Source organism: Eubalaena glacialis, chromosome 10, assembly GCF_028564815.1.
Source record: "Eubalaena glacialis isolate mEubGla1 chromosome 10, mEubGla1.1.hap2.+ XY, whole genome shotgun sequence".
In the NCBI taxonomy this organism is placed as follows: domain Eukaryota; kingdom Metazoa; phylum Chordata; class Mammalia; order Artiodactyla; family Balaenidae; genus Eubalaena; species Eubalaena glacialis.
The window spans coordinates 30,093,747-30,114,600 of NC_083725.1; positions in this window are offsets into that span (position 1 = coordinate 30,093,747).

Consider the following 20,854-nt stretch of genomic DNA (forward strand, 5'->3'; position numbering starts at 1 on the left):
AAACTCATTTTCTTCCCAGAACCATGCCGGCAGTGAGGAAAACCCCGGCAACAACAATGCTTTTCAGGTAGCTTCGAGGCCGCATGAACGGAGCTTTCATAATGGCAAAAGAAGCCTTATGCCATCAGTCTCCAATTTCTAGGTTGACACGCAGCATACACGCAGGACCAGAGCTTACTGTCTCTACGCAGTGTTCTGGTACCGAAACGGTTGCTTAAGCAAAGTCCCTAGGAATGTTGGAAAGCTTACTACCGTGAAACTAAAGCAGAACAGCGATGAAGGCCTCATGGAGCTGCTGCACGCCTCCCGTTTTGCCAGGATAATCAGGGCCTTACTTCGAGGCTAGTGCTCACATTGACTTTCACGTTTGGTATAGAGCGGAGCCGGGTGAGCTTCCAACTAGGAACTGGAAGCACAAGGTTTCTTTCGAGAAAACTCATTTGCTTCTATGAACCATGCCGGCTGTAAGTAAAAGCACGGTAACAACAGTGCTTTTCAGGTAGCTTCGGGGCCGCATCAACGGAGCTTTCATAATGGGAAAACTAGCCTTGTGCCGTCAGTCTCTAATTTCTAGGTTGACACGCAGCATACACGCAGGAGCAGAGCTTCCTGGTTCTACGCAGTGTTCTGGTACTGAAACGGGTGCTGAAGCAAGGCCCCTAGGAGTGTTGAAAAGCTTACTACCTTGAAACTAAAGCAGAACAACGATGAAGGCCTCATGGAGCTGCTGCACGCCTCTCGTTTTGCAAGGATAATCAGGGCCTTACTTCGAAGCTTGGGCTCACGTTGACTTTCACTTTAGGTATAGCGCAGAGCAGGGTGAGCTTCCAACAAGGAACTGGAACCCCAAGGTTTCTTAGGAGAAAACTCATTTTCTTCCCAGAACCATGCCGGCAGTGAGGAAAACCCCGGCAACAACAATGCTTTTCAGGTAGCTTCGAGGCCGCATGAACGGAGCTTTCATAATGGGAAAAGAAGCCTTATGCCATCAGTCTGCAATTTCTAGGTTGACACGCAGCATACACGCAGGACCAGAGCTTACTGTCTCTACGCAGTGTTCTGGTACCGAAACGGTTGCTTAAGCAAAGTCCCTAGGAATGTTGGAAAGCTTACTACCGTGAAACTAAAGCAGAACAGCGATGAAGGCCTCATGGAGCTGCTGCACGCCTCCCGTTTTGCCAGGATAATCAGGGCCTTACTTCGAGGCTAGTGCTCACATTGACTTTCACGTTTGGTATAGAGCGGAGCCGGGTGAGCTTCCAACTAGGAACTGGAAGCACAAGGTTTCTTTCGAGAAAACTCATTTGCTTCTATGAACCATGCCGGCTGTAAGTAAAAGCACGGTAACAACAGTGCTTTTCAGGTAGCTTCGGGGCCGCATCAACGGAGCTTTCATAATGGGAAAACTAGCCTTGTGCCGTCAGTCTCTAATTTCTAGGTTGACACGCAGCATACACGCAGGAGCAGAGCTTCCTGGTTCTACGCAGTGTTCTGGTACTAAAACGGGTGCTGAAGCAAGGCCCCTAGGAGTGTTGAAAAGCTTACTACCTTGAAACTAAAGCAGAACAACGATGAAGGCCTCATGGAGCTGCTGCACGCCTCTCGTTTTGCAAGGATAATCAGGGCCTTACTTCGAAGCTTGGGCTCACGTTGACTTTCACTTTAGGTATAGCGCAGAGCAGGGTGAGCTTCCAACAAGGAACTGGAACCCCAAGGTTTCTTAGGAGAAAACTCATTTTTTCCCAGAACCATGCCGGCAGTGAGGAAAACCCCGGCAACAACAATGCTTTTCAGGTAGCTTCGAGGCCGCATGAACGGAGCTTTCATAATGGCAAAAGAAGCCTTATGCCATCAGTCTCCAATTTCTAGGTTGACACGCAGCATACACGCAGGACCAGAGCTTACTGTCTCTACGCAGTGTTCTGGTACCGAAACGGTTGCTTAAGCAAAGTCCCTAGGAATGTTGGAAAGCTTACTACCGTGAAACTAAAGCAGAACAGCGATGAAGGCCTCATGGAGCTGCTGCACGCCTCCCGTTTTGCCCGGATAATCAGGGCCTTACTTCGAGGCTAGTGCTCACATTGACTTTCACGTTTGGTATAGAGTGGAGCCGGGTGAGCTTCCAACTAGGAACTGGAAGCACAAGGTTTCTTTCGAGAAAACTCATTTGCTTCTATGAACCATGCCGGCTGTAAGTAAAAGCACGGTAACAACAGTGCTTTTCAGGTAGCTTCGGGGCCGCATCAACGGAGCTTTCATAATGGGAAAACTAGCCTTGTGCCGTCAGTCTCTAATTTCTAGGTTGACACGCAGCATACACGCAGGAGCAGAGCTTCCTGGTTCTACGCAGTGTTCTGGTACTGAAACGGGTGCTGAAGCAAGGCCCCTAGGAGTGTTGAAAAGCTTACTACCTTGAAACTAAAGCAGAACAACGATGAAGGCCTCATGGAGCTGCTGCACGCCTCTCGTTTTGCAAGGATAATCAGGGCCTTACTTCGAAGCTTGGGCTCACGTTGACTTTCACTTTAGGTATAGCGCAGAGCAGGGTGAGCTTCCAACAAGGAACTGGAACCCCAAGGTTTCTTAGGAGAAAACTCATTTTCTTCCCAGAACCATGCCGGCAGTGAGGAAAACCCCGGCAACAACAATGCTTTTCAGGTAGCTTTGAGGCCGCATGAACGGAGCTTTCATAATGGCAAAAGAAGCCTTATGCCATCAGTCTGCAATTTCTAGGTTGACACGCAGCATACACGCAAGACCAGAGCTTACTGTCTCTACGCAGTGTTCTGGTACCGAAACGGTTGCTTAAGCAAAGTCCCTAGGAATGTTGGAAAGCTTACTACCGTGAAACTAAAGCAGAACAGCGATGAAGGCCTCATGGAGCTGCTGCACGCCTCCCGTTTTGCCCGGATAATCAGGGCCTTACTTCGAGGCTAGTGCTCACATTGACTTTCACGTTTGGTATAGAGCGGAGCCGGGTGAGCTTCCAACTAGGAACTGGAAGCACAAGGTTTCTTTCGAGAAAACTCATTTGCTTCTATGAACCATGCCGGCTGTAAGTAAAAGCACGGTAACAACAGTGCTTTTCAGGTAGCTTCGGGGCCGCATCAACGGAGCTTTCATAATGGGAAAACTAGCCTTGTGCCGTCAGTCTCTAATTTCTAGGTTGACACGCAGCATACACGCAGGAGCAGAGCTTCCTGGTTCTACGCAGTGTTCTGGTACTGAAACGGGTGCTGAAGCAAGGCCCCTAGGAGTGTTGAAAAGCTTACTACCTTGAAACTAAAGCAGAACAACGATGAAGGCCTCATGGAGCTGCTGCACGCCTCTCGTTTTGCAAGGATAATCAGGGCCTTACTTCGAAGCTTGGGCTCACGTTGACTTTCACTTTAGGTATAGCGCAGAGCAGGGTGAGCTTCCAACAAGGAACTGGAACCCCAAGGTTTCTTAGGAGAAAACTCATTTTCTTCCCAGAACCATGCCGGCAGTGAGGAAAACCCCGGCAACAACAATGCTTTTCAGGTAGCTTCGAGGCCGCATGAACGGAGCTTTCATAATGGCAAAAGAAGCCTTATGCCATCAGTCTGCAATTTCTAGGTTGACACGCAGCATACACGCAAGACCAGAGCTTACTGTCTCTACGCAGTGTTCTGGTACCGAAACGGTTGCTTAAGCAAAGTCCCTAGGAATGTTGGAAAGCTTACTACCGTGAAACTAAAGCAGAACAGCGATGAAGGCCTCATGGAGCTGCTGCACGCCTCCCGTTTTGCCCGGATAATCAGGGCCTTACTTCGAGGCTAGTGCTCACATTGACTTTCACGTTTGGTATAGAGCGGAGCCGGGTGAGCTTCCAACTAGGAACTGGAAGCACAAGGTTTCTTTCGAGAAAACTCATTTGCTTCTATGAACCATGCCGGCTGTAAGTAAAAGCACGGTAACAACAGTGCTTTTCAGGTAGCTTCGGGGCCGCATCAACGGAGCTTTCATAATGGGAAAACTAGCCTTGTGCCGTCAGTCTCTAATTTCTAGGTTGACACGCAGCATACACGCAGGAGCAGAGCTTCCTGGTTCTACGCAGTGTTCTGGTACTGAAACGGGTGCTGAAGCAAGGCCCCTAGGAGTGTTGAAAAGCTTACTACCTTGAAACTAAAGCAGAACAACGATGAAGGCCTCATGGAGCTGCTGCACGCCTCTCGTTTTGCAAGGATAATCAGGGCCTTACTTCGAAGCTTGGGCTCACGTTGACTTTCACTTTAGGTATAGCGCAGAGCAGGGTGAGCTTCCAACAAGGAACTGGAACCCCAAGGTTTCTTAGGAGAAAACTCATTTTCTTCCCAGAACCATGCCGGCAGTGAGGAAAACCCCGGCAACAACAATGCTTTTCAGGTAGCTTCGAGGCCGCATGAACGGAGCTTTCATAATGGGAAAAGAAGCCTTATGCCATCAGTCTCCAATTTCTAGGTTGACACGCAGCATACACGCAGGACCAGAGCTTACTGTCTCTACGCAGTGTTCTGGTACCGAAACGGTTGCTTAAGCAAAGTCCCTAGGAATGTTGGAAAGCTTACTACCGTGAAACTAAAGCAGAACAGCGATGAAGGCCTCATGGAGCTGCTGCACGCCTCCCGTTTTGCCCGGATAATCAGGGCCTTACTTCGAGGCTAGTGCTCACATTGACTTTCACGTTTGGTATAGAGCGGAGCCGGGTGAGCTTCCAACTAGGAACTGGAAGCACAAGGTTTCTTTCGAGAAAACTCATTTGCTTCTATGAACCATGCCGGCTGTAAGTAAAAGCACGGTAACAACAGTGCTTTTCAGGTAGCTTCGGGGCCGCATCAACGGAGCTTTCATAATGGGAAAACTAGCCTTGTGCCGTCAGTCTCTAATTTCTAGGTTGACACGCAGCATACACGCAGGAGCAGAGCTTCCTGGTTCTACGCAGTGTTCTGGTACTGAAACGGGTGCTGAAGCAAGGCCCCTAGGAGTGTTGAAAAGCTTACTACCTTGAAACTAAAGCAGAACAACGATGAAGGCCTCATGGAGCTGCTGCACGCCTCTCGTTTTGCAAGGATAATCAGGGCCTTACTTCGAAGCTTGGGCTCACGTTGACTTTCACTTTAGGTATAGCGCAGAGCAGGGTGAGCTTCCAACAAGGAACTGGAACCCCAAGGTTTCTTAGGAGAAAACTCATTTTCTTCCCAGAACCATGCCGGCAGTGAGGAAAACCCCGGCAACAACAATGCTTTTCAGGTAGCTTTGAGGCCGCATGAACGGAGCTTTCATAATGGGAAAAGAAGCCTTATGCCATCAGTCTCCAATTTCTAGGTTGACACGCAGCATACACGCAGGACCAGAGCTTACTGTCTCTACGCAGTGTTCTGGTACCGAAACGGTTGCTTAAGCAAAGTCCCTAGGAATGTTGGAAAGCTTACTACCGTGAAACTAAAGCAGAACAGCGATGAAGGCCTCATGGAGCTGCTGCACGCCTCCCGTTTTGCCCGGATAATCAGGGCCTTACTTCGAGGCTAGTGCTCACATTGACTTTCACGTTTGGTATAGAGCGGAGCCGGGTGAGCTTCCAACTAGGAACTGGAAGCACAAGGTTTCTTTCGAGAAAACTCATTTGCTTCTATGAACCATGCCGGCTGTAAGTAAAAGCACGGTAACAACAGTGCTTTTCAGGTAGCTTCGGGGCCGCATCAACGGAGCTTTCATAATGGGAAAACTAGCCTTGTGCCGTCAGTCTCTAATTTCTAGGTTGACACGCAGCATACACGCAGGAGCAGAGCTTCCTGGTTCTACGCAGTGTTCTGGTACTGAAACGGGTGCTGAAGCAAGGCCCCTAGGAGTGTTGAAAAGCTTACTACCTTGAAACTAAAGCAGAACAACGATGAAGGCCTCATGGAGCTGCTGCACGCCTCTCGTTTTGCAAGGATAATCAGGGCCTTACTTCGAAGCTTGGGCTCACGTTGACTTTCACTTTAGGTATAGCGCAGAGCAGGGTGAGCTTCCAACAAGGAACTGGAACCCCAAGGTTTCTTAGGAGAAAACTCATTTTCTTCTCAGAACCATGCCGGCAGTGAGGAAAACCCCGGCAACAACAATGCTTTTCAGGTAGCTTCGAGGCCGCATGAACGGAGCTTTCATAATGGCAAAAGAAGCCTTATGCCATCAGTCTGCAATTTCTAGGTTGACACGCAGCATACACGCAGGACCAGAGCTTACTGTCTCTACGCAGTGTTCTGGTACCGAAACGGTTGCTTAAGCAAAGTCCCTAGGAATGTTGGAAAGCTTACTACCGTGAAACTAAAGCAGAACAGCGAAGAAGGCCTCATGGAGCTGCTGCACGCCTCCCGTTTTGCCCGGATAATCAGGGCCTTACTTCGAGGCTAGTGCTCACATTGACTTTCACCTTTGGTATAGAGCGGAGCCGGGTGAGCTTCCAACTAGGAACTGGAAGCACAAGGTTTCTTTCGAGAAAACTCATTTGCTTCTATGAACCATGCCGGCTGTAAGTAAAAGCACGGTAACAACAGTGCTTTTCAGGTAGCTTCGGGGCCGCATCAACGGAGCTTTCATAATGGGAAAACTAGCCTTGTGCCGTCAGTCTCTAATTTCTAGGTTGACACGCAGCATACACGCAGGAGCAGAGCTTCCTGGTTCTACGCAGTGTTCTGGTACTGAAACGGGTGCTGAAGCAAGGCCCCTAGGAGTGTTGAAAAGCTTACTACCTTGAAACTAAAGCAGAACAACGATGAAGGCCTCATGGAGCTGCTGCACGCCTCTCGTTTTGCAAGGATAATCAGGGCCTTACTTCGAAGCTTGGGCTCACGTTGACTTTCACTTTAGGTATAGCGCAGAGCAGGGTGAGCTTCCAACAAGGAACTGGAACCCCAAGGTTTCTTAGGAGAAAACTCATTTTCTTCCCAGAACCATGCCGGCAGTGAGGAAAACCCCGGCAACAACAATGCTTTTCAGGTAGCTTCGAGGCCGCATGAACGGAGCTTTCATAATGGGAAAAGAAGCCTTATGCCATCAGTCTCCAATTTCTAGGTTGACACGCAGCATACACGCAGGACCAGAGCTTACTGTCTCTACGCAGTGTTCTGGTACCGAAACGGTTGCTTAAGCAAAGTCCCTAGGAATGTTGGAAAGCTTACTACCGTGAAACTAAAGCAGAACAGCGATGAAGGCCTCATGGAGCTGCTGCACGCCTCCCGTTTTGCCCGGATAATCAGGGCCTTACTTCGAGGCTAGTGCTCACATTGACTTTCACGTTTGGTATAGAGCGGAGCCGGGTGAGCTTCCAACTAGGAACTGGAAGCACAAGGTTTCTTTCGAGAAAACTCATTTGCTTCTATGAACCATGCCGGCTGTAAGTAAAAGCACGGTAACAACAGTGCTTTTCAGGTAGCTTCGGGGCCGCATCAACGGAGCTTTCATAATGGGAAAACTAGCCTTGTGCCGTCAGTCTCTAATTTCTAGGTTGACACGCAGCATACACGCAGGAGCAGAGCTTCCTGGTTCTACGCAGTGTTCTGGTACTGAAACGGGTGCTGAAGCAAGGCCCCTAGGAGTGTTGAAAAGCTTACTACCTTGAAACTAAAGCAGAACAACGATGAAGGCCTCATGGAGCTGCTGCACGCCTCTCGTTTTGCAAGGATAATCAGGGCCTTACTTCGAAGCTTGGGCTCACGTTGACTTTCACTTTAGGTATAGCGCAGAGCAGGGTGAGCTTCCAACAAGGAACTGGAACCCCAAGGTTTCTTAGGAGAAAACTCATTTTCTTCCCAGAACCATGCCGGCAGTGAGGAAAACCCCGGCAACAACAATGCTTTTCAGGTAGCTTTGAGGCCGCATGAACGGAGCTTTCATAATGGGAAAAGAAGCCTTATGCCATCAGTCTGCAATTTCTAGGTTGACACGCAGCATACACGCAGGACCAGAGCTTACTGTCTCTACGCAGTGTTCTGGTACCGAAACGGTTGCTTAAGCAAAGTCCCTAGGAATGTTGGAAAGCTTACTACCGTGAAACTAAAGCAGAACAGCGATGAAGGCCTCATGGAGCTGCTGCACGCCTCCCGTTTTGCCCGGATAATCAGGGCCTTACCTCGAGGCTAGTGCTCACATTGACTTTCACGTTTGGTATAGAGCGGAGCCGGGTGAGCTTCCAACTAGGAACTGGAAGCACAAGGTTTCTTTCGAGAAAACTCATTTGCTTCTATGAACCATGCCGGCTGTAAGTAAAAGCACGGTAACAACAGTGCTTTTCAGGTAGCTTCGGGGCCGCATCAACGGAGCTTTCATAATGGGAAAACTAGCCTTGTGCCGTCAGTCTCTAATTTCTAGGTTGACACGCAGCATACACGCAGGAGCAGAGCTTCCTGGTTCTACGCAGTGTTCTGGTACTGAAACGGGTGCTGAAGCAAGGCCCCTAGGAGTGTTGAAAAGCTTACTACCTTGAAACTAAAGCAGAACAACGATGAAGGCCTCATGGAGCTGCTGCACGCCTCTCGTTTTGCAAGGATAATCAGGGCCTTACTTCGAAGCTTGGGCTCACGTTGACTTTCACTTTAGGTATAGCGCAGAGCAGGGTGAGCTTCCAACAAGGAACTGGAACCCCAAGGTTTCTTAGGAGAAAACTCATTTTCTTCTCAGAACCATGCCGGCAGTGAGGAAAACCCCGGCAACAACAATGCTTTTCAGGTAGCTTCGAGGCCGCATGAACGGAGCTTTCATAATGGCAAAAGAAGCCTTATGCCATCAGTCTGCAATTTCTAGGTTGACACGCAGCATACACGCAGGACCAGAGCTTACTGTCTCTACGCAGTGTTCTGGTACCGAAACGGTTGCTTAAGCAAAGTCCCTAGGAATGTTGGAAAGCTTACTACCGTGAAACTAAAGCAGAACAGCGAAGAAGGCCTCATGGAGCTGCTGCACGCCTCCCGTTTTGCCCGGATAATCAGGGCCTTACTTCGCGGCTAGTGCTCACATTGACTTTCACCTTTGGTATAGAGCGGAGCCGGGTGAGCTTCCAACTAGGAACTGGAAGCACAAGGTTTCTTTCGAGAAAACTCATTTTCTTCTATGAACCATGCCGGCTGTAAGTAAAAGCACGGTAACAACAGTGCTTTTCAGGTAGCTTCGGGGCCGCATCAACGGAGCTTTCATAATGGGAAAACTAGCCTTGTGCCGTCAGTCTCTAATTTCTAGGTTGACACGCAGCATACACGCAGGAGCAGAGCTTCCTGGTTCTACGCAGTGTTCTGGTACTGAAACGGGTGCAGAAGCAAGGCCCCTAGGAGTGTTGAAAAGCTTACTACCTTGAAACTAAAGCAGAACAACGATGAAGGCCTCATGGAGCTGCTGCACGCCTCTCGTTTTGCAAGGATAATCAGGGCCTTACTTCGAAGCTTGGGCTCACGTTGACTTTCACTTTAGGTATAGCGCAGAGCAGGGTGAGCTTCCAACAAGGAACTGGAACCCCAAGGTTTCTTAGGAGAAAACTCATTTTCTTCCCAGAACCATGCCGGCAGTGAGGAAAACCCCGGCAACAACAATGCTTTTCAGGTAGCTTCGAGGCCGCATGAACGGAGCTTTCATAATGGCAAAAGAAGCCTTATGCCATCAGTCTCCAATTTCTAGGTTGACACGCAGCATACACGCAGGACCAGAGCTTACTGTCTCTACGCAGTGTTCTGGTACCGAAACGGTTGCTTAAGCAAAGTCCCTAGGAATGTTGGAAAGCTTACTACCGTGAAACTAAAGCAGAACAGCGAAGAAGGCCTCATGGAGCTGCTGCACGCCTCCCGTTTTGCCAGGATAATCAGGGCCTTACTTCGAGGCTAGTGCTCACATTGACTTTCACGTTTGGTATAGAGCGGAGCCGGGTGAGCTTCCAACTAGGAACTGGAAGCACAAGGTTTCTTTCGAGAAAACTCATTTGCTTCTATGAACCATGCCGGCTGTAAGTAAAAGCACGGTAACAACAGTGCTTTTCAGGTAGCTTCGGGGCCGCATCAACGGAGCTTTCATAATGGGAAAACTAGCCTTGTGCCGTCAGTCTCTAATTTCTAGGTTGACACGCAGCATACACGCAGGAGCAGAGCTTCCTGGTTCTACGCAGTGTTCTGGTACTGAAACGGGTGCTGAAGCAAGGCCCCTAGGAGTGTTGAAAAGCTTACTACCTTGAAACTAAAGCAGAACAACGATGAAGGCCTCATGGAGCTGCTGCACGCCTCTCGTTTTGCAAGGATAATCAGGGCCTTACTTCGAAGCTTGGGCTCACGTTGACTTTCACTTTAGGTATAGCGCAGAGCAGGGTGAGCTTCCAACAAGGAACTGGAACCCCAAGGTTTCTTAGGAGAAAACTCATTTTCTTCTCAGAACCATGCCGGCAGTGAGGAAAACCCCGGCAACAACAATGCTTTTCAGGTAGCTTCGAGGCCGCATGAACGGAGCTTTCATAATGGGAAAAGAAGCCTTATGCCATCAGTCTGCAATTTCTAGGTTGACACGCAGCATACACGCAGGACCAGAGCTTACTGTCTCTACGCAGTGTTCTGGTACCGAAACGGTTGCTTAAGCAAAGTCCCTAGGAATGTTGGAAAGCTTACTACCGTGAAACTAAAGCAGAACAGCGATGAAGGCCTCATGGAGCTGCTGCACGCCTCCCGTTTTGCCCGGATAATCAGGGCCTTACCTCGAGGCTAGTGCTCACATTGACTTTCACGTTTGGTATAGAGCGGAGCCGGGTGAGCTTCCAACTAGGAACTGGAAGCACAAGGTTTCTTTCGAGAAAACTCATTTTCTTCTATGAACCATGCCGGCTGTAAGTAAAAGCACGGTAACAACAGTGCTTTTCAGGTAGCTTCGGGGCCGCATCAACGGAGCTTTCATGATGGGAAAACTAGCCTTGTGCCGTCAGTCTCTAATTTCTAGGTTGACACGCAGCATACACGCAGGAGCAGAGCTTCCTGGTTCTACGCAGTGTTCTGGTACTGAAACGGGTGCTGAAGCAAGGCCCCTAGGAGTGTTGAAAAGCTTACTACCTTGAAACTAAAGCAGAACAACGATGAAGGCCTCATGGAGCTGCTGCACGCCTCTCGTTTTGCAAGGATAATCAGGGCCTTACTTCGAAGCTTGGGCTCACGTTGACTTTCACTTTAGGTATAGCGCAGAGCAGGGTGAGCTTCCAACAAGGAACTGGAACCCCAAGGTTTCTTAGGAGAAAACTCATTTTCTTCCCAGAACCATGCCGGCAGTGAGGAAAACCCCGGCAACAACAATGCTTTTCAGGTAGCTTCGAGGCCGCATGAACGGAGCTTTCATAATGGCAAAAGAAGCCTTATGCCATCAGTCTGCAATTTCTAGGTTGACACGCAGCATACACGCAGGACCAGAGCTTACTGTCTCTACGCAGTGTTCTGGTACCGAAACGGTTGCTTAAGCAAAGTCCCTAGGAATGTTGGAAAGCTTACTACCGTGAAACTAAAGCAGAACAGCGATGAAGGCCTCATGGAGCTGCTGCACGCCTCCCGTTTTGCCCGGATAATCAGGGCCTTACTTCGAGGCTAGTGCTCACATTGACTTTCACGTTTGGTATAGAGCGGAGCCGGGTGAGCTTCCAACTAGGAACTGGAAGCACAAGGTTTCTTTCGAGAAAACTCATTTGCTTCTATGAACCATGCCGGCTGTAAGTAAAAGCACGGTAACAACAGTGCTTTTCAGGTAGCTTCGGGGCCGCATCAACGGAGCTTTCATAATGGGAAAACTAGCCTTGTGCCGTCAGTCTCTAATTTCTAGGTTGACACGCAGCATACACGCAGGAGCAGAGCTTCCTGGTTCTACGCAGTGTTCTGGTACTGAAACGGGTGCTGAAGCAAGGCCCCTAGGAGTGTTGAAAAGCTTACTACCTTGAAACTAAAGCAGAACAACGATGAAGGCCTCATGGAGCTGCTGCACGCCTCTCGTTTTGCAAGGATAATCAGGGCCTTACTTCGAAGCTTGGGCTCACGTTGACTTTCACTTTAGGTATAGCGCAGAGCAGGGTGAGCTTCCAACAAGGAACTGGAACCCCAAGGTTTCTTAGGAGAAAACTCATTTTCTTCCCAGAACCATGCCGGCAGTGAGGAAAACCCCGGCAACAACAATGCTTTTCAGGTAGCTTCGAGGCCGCATGAACGGAGCTTTCATAATGGGAAAAGAAGCCTTATGCCATCAGTCTCCAATTTCTAGGTTGACACGCAGCATACACGCAGGACCAGAGCTTACTGTCTCTACGCAGTGTTCTGGTACCGAAACGGTTGCTTAAGCAAAGTCCCTAGGAATGTTGGAAAGCTTACTACCGTGAAACTAAAGCAGAACAGCGATGAAGGCCTCATGGAGCTGCTGCACGCCTCCCGTTTTGCCCGGATAATCAGGGCCTTACTTCGAGGCTAGTGCTCACATTGACTTTCAAGTTTGGTATAGAGCGGAGCCGGGTGAGCTTCCAACTAGGAACTGGAAGCACAAGGTTTCTTTCGAGAAAACTCATTTGCTTCTATGAACCATGCCGGCTGTAAGTAAAAGCACGGTAACAACAGTGCTTTTCAGGTAGCTTCGGGGCCGCATCAACGGAGCTTTCATAATGGGAAAACTAGCCTTGTGCCGTCAGTCTCTAATTTCTAGGTTGACACGCAGCATACACGCAGGAGCAGAGCTTCCTGGTTCTACGCAGTGTTCTGGTACTGAAACGGGTGCTGAAGCAAGGCCCCTAGGAGTGTTGAAAAGCTTACTACCTTGAAACTAAAGCAGAACAACGATGAAGGCCTCATGGAGCTGCTGCACGCCTCTCGTTTTGCAAGGATAATCAGGGCCTTACTTCGAAGCTTGGGCTCACGTTGACTTTCACTTTAGGTATAGCGCAGAGCAGGGTGAGCTTCCAACAAGGAACTGGAACCCCAAGGTTTCTTAGGAGAAAACTCATTTTCTTCTCAGAACCATGCCGGCAGTGAGGAAAACCCCGGCAACAACAATGCTTTTCAGGTAGCTTCGAGGCCGCATGAACGGAGCTTTCATAATGGGAAAAGAAGCCTTATGCCATCAGTCTGCAATTTCTAGGTTGACACGCAGCATACACGCAGGACCAGAGCTTACTGTCTCTACGCAGTGTTCTGGTACCGAAACGGTTGCTTAAGCAAAGTCCCTAGGAATGTTGGAAAGCTTACTACCGTGAAACTAAAGCAGAACAGCGATGAAGGCCTCATGGAGCTGCTGCACGCCTCCCGTTTTGCCCGGATAATCAGGGCCTTACCTCGAGGCTAGTGCTCACATTGACTTTCACGTTTGGTATAGAGCGGAGCCGGGTGAGCTTCCAACTAGGAACTGGAAGCACAAGGTTTCTTTCGAGAAAACTCATTTTCTTCTATGAACCATGCCGGCTGTAAGTAAAAGCACGGTAACAACAGTGCTTTTCAGGTAGCTTCGGGGCCGCATCAACGGAGCTTTCATAATGGGAAAACTAGCCTTGTGCCGTCAGTCTCTAATTTCTAGGTTGACACGCAGCATACACGCAGGAGCAGAGCTTCCTGGTTCTACGCAGTGTTCTGGTACTGAAACGGGTGCTGAAGCAAGGCCCCTAGGAGTGTTGAAAAGCTTACTACCTTGAAACTAAAGCAGAACAACGATGAAGGCCTCATGGAGCTGCTGCACGCCTCTCGTTTTGCAAGGATAATCAGGGCCTTACTTCGAAGCTTGGGCTCACGTTGACTTTCACTTTAGGTATAGCGCAGAGCAGGGTGAGCTTCCAACAAGGAACTGGAACCCCAAGGTTTCTTAGGAGAAAACTCATTTTCTTCCCAGAACCATGCCGGCAGTGAGGAAAACCCCGGCAACAACAATGCTTTTCAGGTAGCTTCGAGGCCGCATGAACGGAGCTTCCATAATGGGAAAAGAAGCCTTATGCCATCAGTCTCCAATTTCTAGGTTGACACGCAGCATACACGCAGGACCAGAGCTTACTGTCTCTACGCAGTGTTCTGGTACCGAAACGGTTGCTTAAGCAAAGTCCCTAGGAATGTTGGAAAGCTTACTACCGTGAAACTAAAGCAGAACAGCGATGAAGGCCTCATGGAGCTGCTGCACGCCTCCCGTTTTGCCAGGATAATCAGGGCCTTACTTCGAGGCTAGTGCTCACATTGACTTTCACGTTTGGTATAGAGCGGAGCCGGGTGAGCTTCCAACTAGGAACTGGAAGCACAAGGTTTCTTTCGAGAAAACTCATTTTCTTCTATGAACCATGCCGGCTGTAAGTAAAAGCACGGTAACAACAGTGCTTTTCAGGTAGCTTCGGGGCCGCATCAACGGAGCTTTCATAATGGGAAAACTAGCCTTGTGCCGTCAGTCTCTAATTTCTAGGTTGACACGCAGCATACACGCAGGAGCAGAGCTTCCTGGTTCTACGCAGTGTTCTGGTACTGAAACGGGTGCTGAAGCAAGGCCCCTAGGAGTGTTGAAAAGCTTACTACCTTGAAACTAAAGCAGAACAACGATGAAGGCCTCATGGAGCTGCTGCACGCCTCTCGTTTTGCAAGGATAATCAGGGCCTTACTTCGAAGCTTGGGCTCACGTTGACTTTCACTTTAGGTATAGCGCAGAGCAGGGTGAGCTTCCAACAAGGAACTGGAACCCCAAGGTTTCTTAGGAGAAAACTCATTTTCTTCTCAGAACCATGCCGGCAGTGAGGAAAACCCCGGCAACAACAATGCTTTTCAGGTAGCTTCGAGGCCGCATGAACGGAGCTTTCATAATGGCAAAAGAAGCCTTATGCCATCAGTCTCCAATTTCTAGGTTGACACGCAGCATACACGCAGGACCAGAGCTTACTGTCTCTACGCAGTGTTCTGGTACCGAAACGGTTGCTTAAGCAAAGTCCCTAGGAATGTTGGAAAGCTTACTACCGTGAAACTAAAGCAGAACAGCGATGAAGGCCTCATGGAGCTGCTGCACGCCTCCCGTTTTGCCCGGATAATCAGGGCCTTACTTCGAGGCTAGTGCTCACATTGACTTTCACGTTTGGTATAGAGCGGAGCCGGGTGAGCTTCCAACTAGGAACTGGAAGCACAAGGTTTCTTTCGAGAAAACTCATTTGCTTCTATGAACCATGCCGGCTGTAAGTAAAAGCACGGTAACAACAGTGCTTTTCAGGTAGCTTCGGGGCCGCATCAACGGAGCTTTCATAATGGGAAAACTAGCCTTGTGCCGTCAGTCTCTAATTTCTAGGTTGACACGCAGCATACACGCAGGAGCAGAGCTTCCTGGTTCTACGCAGTGTTCTGGTACTGAAACGGGTGCTGAAGCAAGGCCCCTAGGAGTGTTGAAAAGCTTACTACCTTGAAACTAAAGCAGAACAACGATGAAGGCCTCATGGAGCTGCTGCACGCCTCTCGTTTTGCAAGGATAATCAGGGCCTTACTTCGAAGCTTGGGCTCACGTTGACTTTCACTTTAGGTATAGCGCAGAGCAGGGTGAGCTTCCAACAAGGAACTGGAACCCCAAGGTTTCTTAGGAGAAAACTCATTTTCTTCCCAGAACCATGCCGGCAGTGAGGAAAACCCCGGCAACAACAATGCTTTTCAGGTAGCTTCGAGGCCGCATGAACGGAGCTTTCATAATGGGAAAAGAAGCCTTATGCCATCAGTCTCCAATTTCTAGGTTGACACGCAGCATACACGCAGGACCAGAGCTTACTGTCTCTACGCAGTGTTCTGGTACCGAAACGGTTGCTTAAGCAAAGTCCCTAGGAATGTTGGAAAGCTTACTACCGTGAAACTAAAGCAGAACAGCGATGAAGGCCTCATGGAGCTGCTGCACGCCTCCCGTTTTGCCAGGATAATCAGGGCCTTACTTCGAGGCTAGTGCTCACATTGACTTTCACGTTTGGTATAGAGCGGAGCCGGGTGAGCTTCCAACTAGGAACTGGAAGCACAAGGTTTCTTTCGAGAAAACTCATTTGCTTCTATGAACCATGCCGGCTGTAAGTGAAAGCACGGTAACAACAGTGCTTTTCAGGTAGCTTCGGGGCCGCATCAACGGAGCTTTCATAATGGGAAAACTAGCCTTGTGCCGTCAGTCTCTAATTTCTAGGTTGACACGCAGCATACACGCAGGAGCAGAGCTTCCTGGTTCTACGCAGTGTTCTGGTACTGAAACGGGTGCTGAAGCAAGGCCCCTAGGAGTGTTGAAAAGCTTACTACCTTGAAACTAAAGCAGAACAACGATGAAGGCCTCATGGAGCTGCTGCACGCCTCTCGTTTTGCAAGGATAATCAGGGCCTTACTTCGAAGCTTGGGCTCACGTTGACTTTCACTTTAGGTATAGCGCAGAGCAGGGTGAGCTTCCAACAAGGAACTGGAACCCCAAGGTTTCTTAGGAGAAAACTCATTTTCTTCCCAGAACCATGCCGGCAGTGAGGAAAACCCCGGCAACAACAATGCTTTTCAGGTAGCTTCGAGGCCGCATGAACGGAGCTTTCATAATGGGAAAAGAAGCCTTATGCCATCAGTCTCCAATTTCTAGGTTGACACGCAGCATACACGCAGGACCAGAGCTTACTGTCTCTACGCAGTGTTCTGGTACCGAAACGGTTGCTTAAGCAAAGTCCCTAGGAATGTTGGAAAGCTTACTACCGTGAAACTAAAGCAGAACAGCGATGAAGGCCTCATGGAGCTGCTGCACGCCTCCCGTTTTGCCAGGATAATCAGGGCCTTACTTCGAGGCTAGTGCTCACATTGACTTTCACGTTTGGTATAGAGCGGAGCCGGGTGAGCTTCCAACTAGGAACTGGAAGCACAAGGTTTCTTTCGAGAAAACTCATTTTCTTCTATGAACCATGCCGGCTGTAAGTAAAAGCACGGTAACAACAGTGCTTTTCAGGTAGCTTCGGGGCCGCATCAACGGAGCTTTCATAATGGGAAAACTAGCCTTGTGCCGTCAGTCTCTAATTTCTAGGTTGACACGCAGCATACACGCAGGAGCAGAGCTTCCTGGTTCTACGCAGTGTTCTGGTACTGAAACGGGTGCTGAAGCAAGGCCCCTAGGAGTGTTGAAAAGCTTACTACCTTGAAACTAAAGCAGAACAACGATGAAGGCCTCATGGAGCTGCTGCACGTCTCTCGTTTTGCAAGGATAATCAGGGCCTTACTTCGAAGCTTGGACTCACGTTGACTTTCACTTTAGGTATAGCGCAGAGCAGGGTGAGCTTCCAACAAGGAACTGGAACCCCAAGGTTTCTTAGGAGAAAACTCATTTTCTTCCCAGAACCATGCCGGCAGTGAGGAAAACCCCGGCAACAACAATGCTTTTCAGGTAGCTTCGAGGCCGCATGAACGGAGCTTTCATAATGGGAAAAGAAGCCTTATGCCATCAGTCTCCAATTTCTAGGTTGACACGCAGCATACACGCAGGACCAGAGCTTACTGTCTCTACGCAGTGTTCTGGTACCGAAACGGTTGCTTAAGCAAAGTCCCTAGGAATGTTGGAAAGCTTACTACCGTGAAACTAAAGCAGAACAGCGATGAAGGCCTCATGGAGCTGCTGCACGCCTCCCGTTTTGCCCGGATAATCAGGGCCTTACTTCGAGGCTAGTGCTCACATTGACTTTCACGTTTGGTATAGAGCGGAGCCGGGTGAGCTTCCAACTAGGAACTGGAAGCACAAGGTTTCTTTCGAGAAAACTCATTTGCTTCTATGAACCATGCCGGCTGTAAGTAAAAGCACGGTAACAACAGTGCTTTTCAGGTAGCTTCGGGGCCGCATCAACGGAGCTTTCATAATGGGAAAACTAGCCTTGTGCCGTCAGTCTCTAATTTCTAGGTTGACACGCAGCATACACGCAGGAGCAGAGCTTCCTGGTTCTACGCAGTGTTCTGGTACTGAAACGGGTGCTGAAGCAAGGCCCCTAGGAGTGTTGAAAAGCTTACTACCTTGAAACTAAAGCAGAACAACGATGAAGGCCTCATGGAGCTGCTGCACGCCTCTCGTTTTGCAAGGATAATCAGGGCCTTACTTCGAAGCTTGGGCTCACGTTGACTTTCACTTTAGGTATAGCGCAGAGCAGGGTGAGCTTCCAACAAGGAACTGGAACCCCAAGGTTTCTTAGGAGAAAACTCATTTTCTTCCCAGAACCATGCCGGCAGTGAGGAAAACCCCGGCAACAACAATGCTTTTCAGGTAGCTTCGAGGCCGCATGAACGGAGCTTTCATAATGGCAAAAGAAGCCTTATGCCATCAGTCTCCAATTTCTAGGTTGACACGCAGCATACACGCAGGACCAGAGCTTACTGTCTCTACGCAGTGTTCTGGTACCGAAACGGTTGCTTAAGCAAAGTCCCTAGGAATGTTGGAAAGCTTACTACCGTGAAACTAAAGCAGAACAGCGATGAAGGCCTCATGGAGCTGCTGCACGCCTCCCGTTTTGCCCGGATAATCAGGGCCTTACTTCGAGGCTAGTGCTCACATTGACTTTCACGTTTGGTATAGAGCGGAGCCGGGTGAGCTTCCAACTAGGAACTGGAAGCACAAGGTTTCTTTCGAGAAAACTCATTTGCTTCTATGAACCATGCCGGCTGTAAGTAAAAGCACGGTAACAACAGTGCTTTTCAGGTAGCTTCGGGGCCGCATCAACGGAGCTTTCATAATGGGAAAACTAGCCTTGTGCCGTCAGTCTCTAATTTCTAGGTTGACACGCAGCATACACGCAGGAGCAGAGCTTCCTGGTTCTACGCAGTGTTCTGGTACTGAAACGGGTGCTGAAGCAAGGCCCCTAGGAGTGTTGAAAAGCTTACTACCTTGAAACTAAAGCAGAACAACGATGAAGGCCTCATGGAGCTGCTGCACGCCTCTCGTTTTGCAAGGATAATCAGGGCCTTACTTCGAAGCTTGGGCTCACGTTGACTTTCACTTTAGGTATAGCGCAGAGCAGGGTGAGCTTCCAACAAGGAACTGGAACCCCAAGGTTTCTTAGGAGAAAACTCATTTTCTTCCCAGAACCATGCCGGCAGTGAGGAAAACCCCGGCAACAACAATGCTTTTCAGGTAGCTTCGAGGCCGCATGAACGGAGCTTTCATAATGGCAAAAGAAGCCTTATGCCATCAGTCTCCAATTTCTAGGTTGACACGCAGCATACACGCAGGACCAGAGCTTACTGTCTCTACGCAGTGTTCTGGTACCGAAACGGTTGCTTAAGCAAAGTCCCTAGGAATGTTGGAAAGCTTACTACCGTGAAACTAAAGCAGAACAGCGATGAAGGCCTCATGGAGCTGCTGCACGCCTCCCGTTTTGCCAGGATAATCAGGGCCTTACTTCGAGGCTAGTGCTCACATTGACTTTCACGTTTGGTATAGAGCGGAGCCGGGTGAGCTTCCAACTAGGAACTGGAAGCACAAGGTTTCTTTCGAGAAAACTCATTTGCTTCTATGAACCATGCCGGCTGTAAGTGAAAGCACGGTAACAACAGTGCTTTTCAGGTAGCTTCGGGGCCGCATCAACGGAGCTTTCATAATGGGAAAACTAGCCTTGTGCCGTCAGTCTCTAATTTCTAGGTTGACACGCAGCATACACGCAGGAGCAGAGCTTCCTGGTTCTACGCAGTGTTCTGGTACTGAAACGGGTGCTGAAGCAAGGCCCCTAGGAGTGTTGAAAAGCTTACTACCTTGAAACTAAAGCAGAACAACGATGAAGGCCTCATGGAGCTGCTGCACGCCTCTCGTTTTGCAAGGATAATCAGGGCCTTACTTCGAAGCTTGGGCTCACGTTGACTTTCACTTTAGGTATAGCGCAGAGCAGGGTGAGCTTCCAACAAGGAACTGGAACCCCAAGGTTTCTTAGGAGAAAACTCATTTTCTTCCCAGAACCATGCCGGCAGTGAGGAAAACCCCGGCAACAACAATGCTTTTCAGGTAGCTTCGAGGCCGCATGAACGGAGCTTTCATAATGGGAAAAGAAGCCTTATGCCATCAGTCTCCAATTTCTAGGTTGACACGCAGCATACACGCAGGACCAGAGCTTACTGTCTCTACGCAGTGTTCTGGTACCGAAACGGTTGCTTAAGCAAAGTCCCTAGGAATGTTGGAAAGCTTACTACCGTGAAACTAAAGCAGAACAGCGATGAAGGCCTCATGGAGCTGCTGCACGCCTCCCGTTTTGCCCGGATAATCAGGGCCTTACTTCGAGGCTAGTGCTCACATTGACTTTCACGTTTGGTATAGAGCGGAGCCGGGTGAGCTTCCAACTAGGAACTGGAAGCACAAGGTTTCTTTCGAGAAAACTCATTTTCTTCTATGAACCATGCCGGCTGTAAGTAAAAGCACGGTAACAACAGTGCTTTTCAGGTAGCTTCGGGGCCGCATCAACGGAGCTTTCATAATGGGAAAACTAGCCTTGTGCCGTCAGTCTCTAATTTCTAGGTTGACACGCAGCATACACGCAGGAGCAGAGCTTCCTGGTTCTACGCAGTGTTCTGGTACTGAAACGGGTGCTGAAGCAAGGCCCCTAGGAGTGTTGAAAAGCTTACTACCTTGAAACTAAAGCAGAACAACGATGAAGGCCTCATGGAGCTGCTGCACGTCTCTCGTTTTGCAAGGATAATCAGGGCCTTACTTCGAAGCTTGGACTCACGTTGACTTTCACTTTAGGTATAGCGCAGAGCAGGGTGAGCTTCCAACAAGGAACTGGAACCCCAAGGTTTCTTAGGAGAAAACTCATTTTCTTCCCAGAACCATGCCGGCAGTGAGGAAAACCCCGGCAACAACAATGCTTTTCAGGTAGCTTCGAGGCCGCATGAACGGAGCTTTCATAATGGCAAAAGAAGCCTTA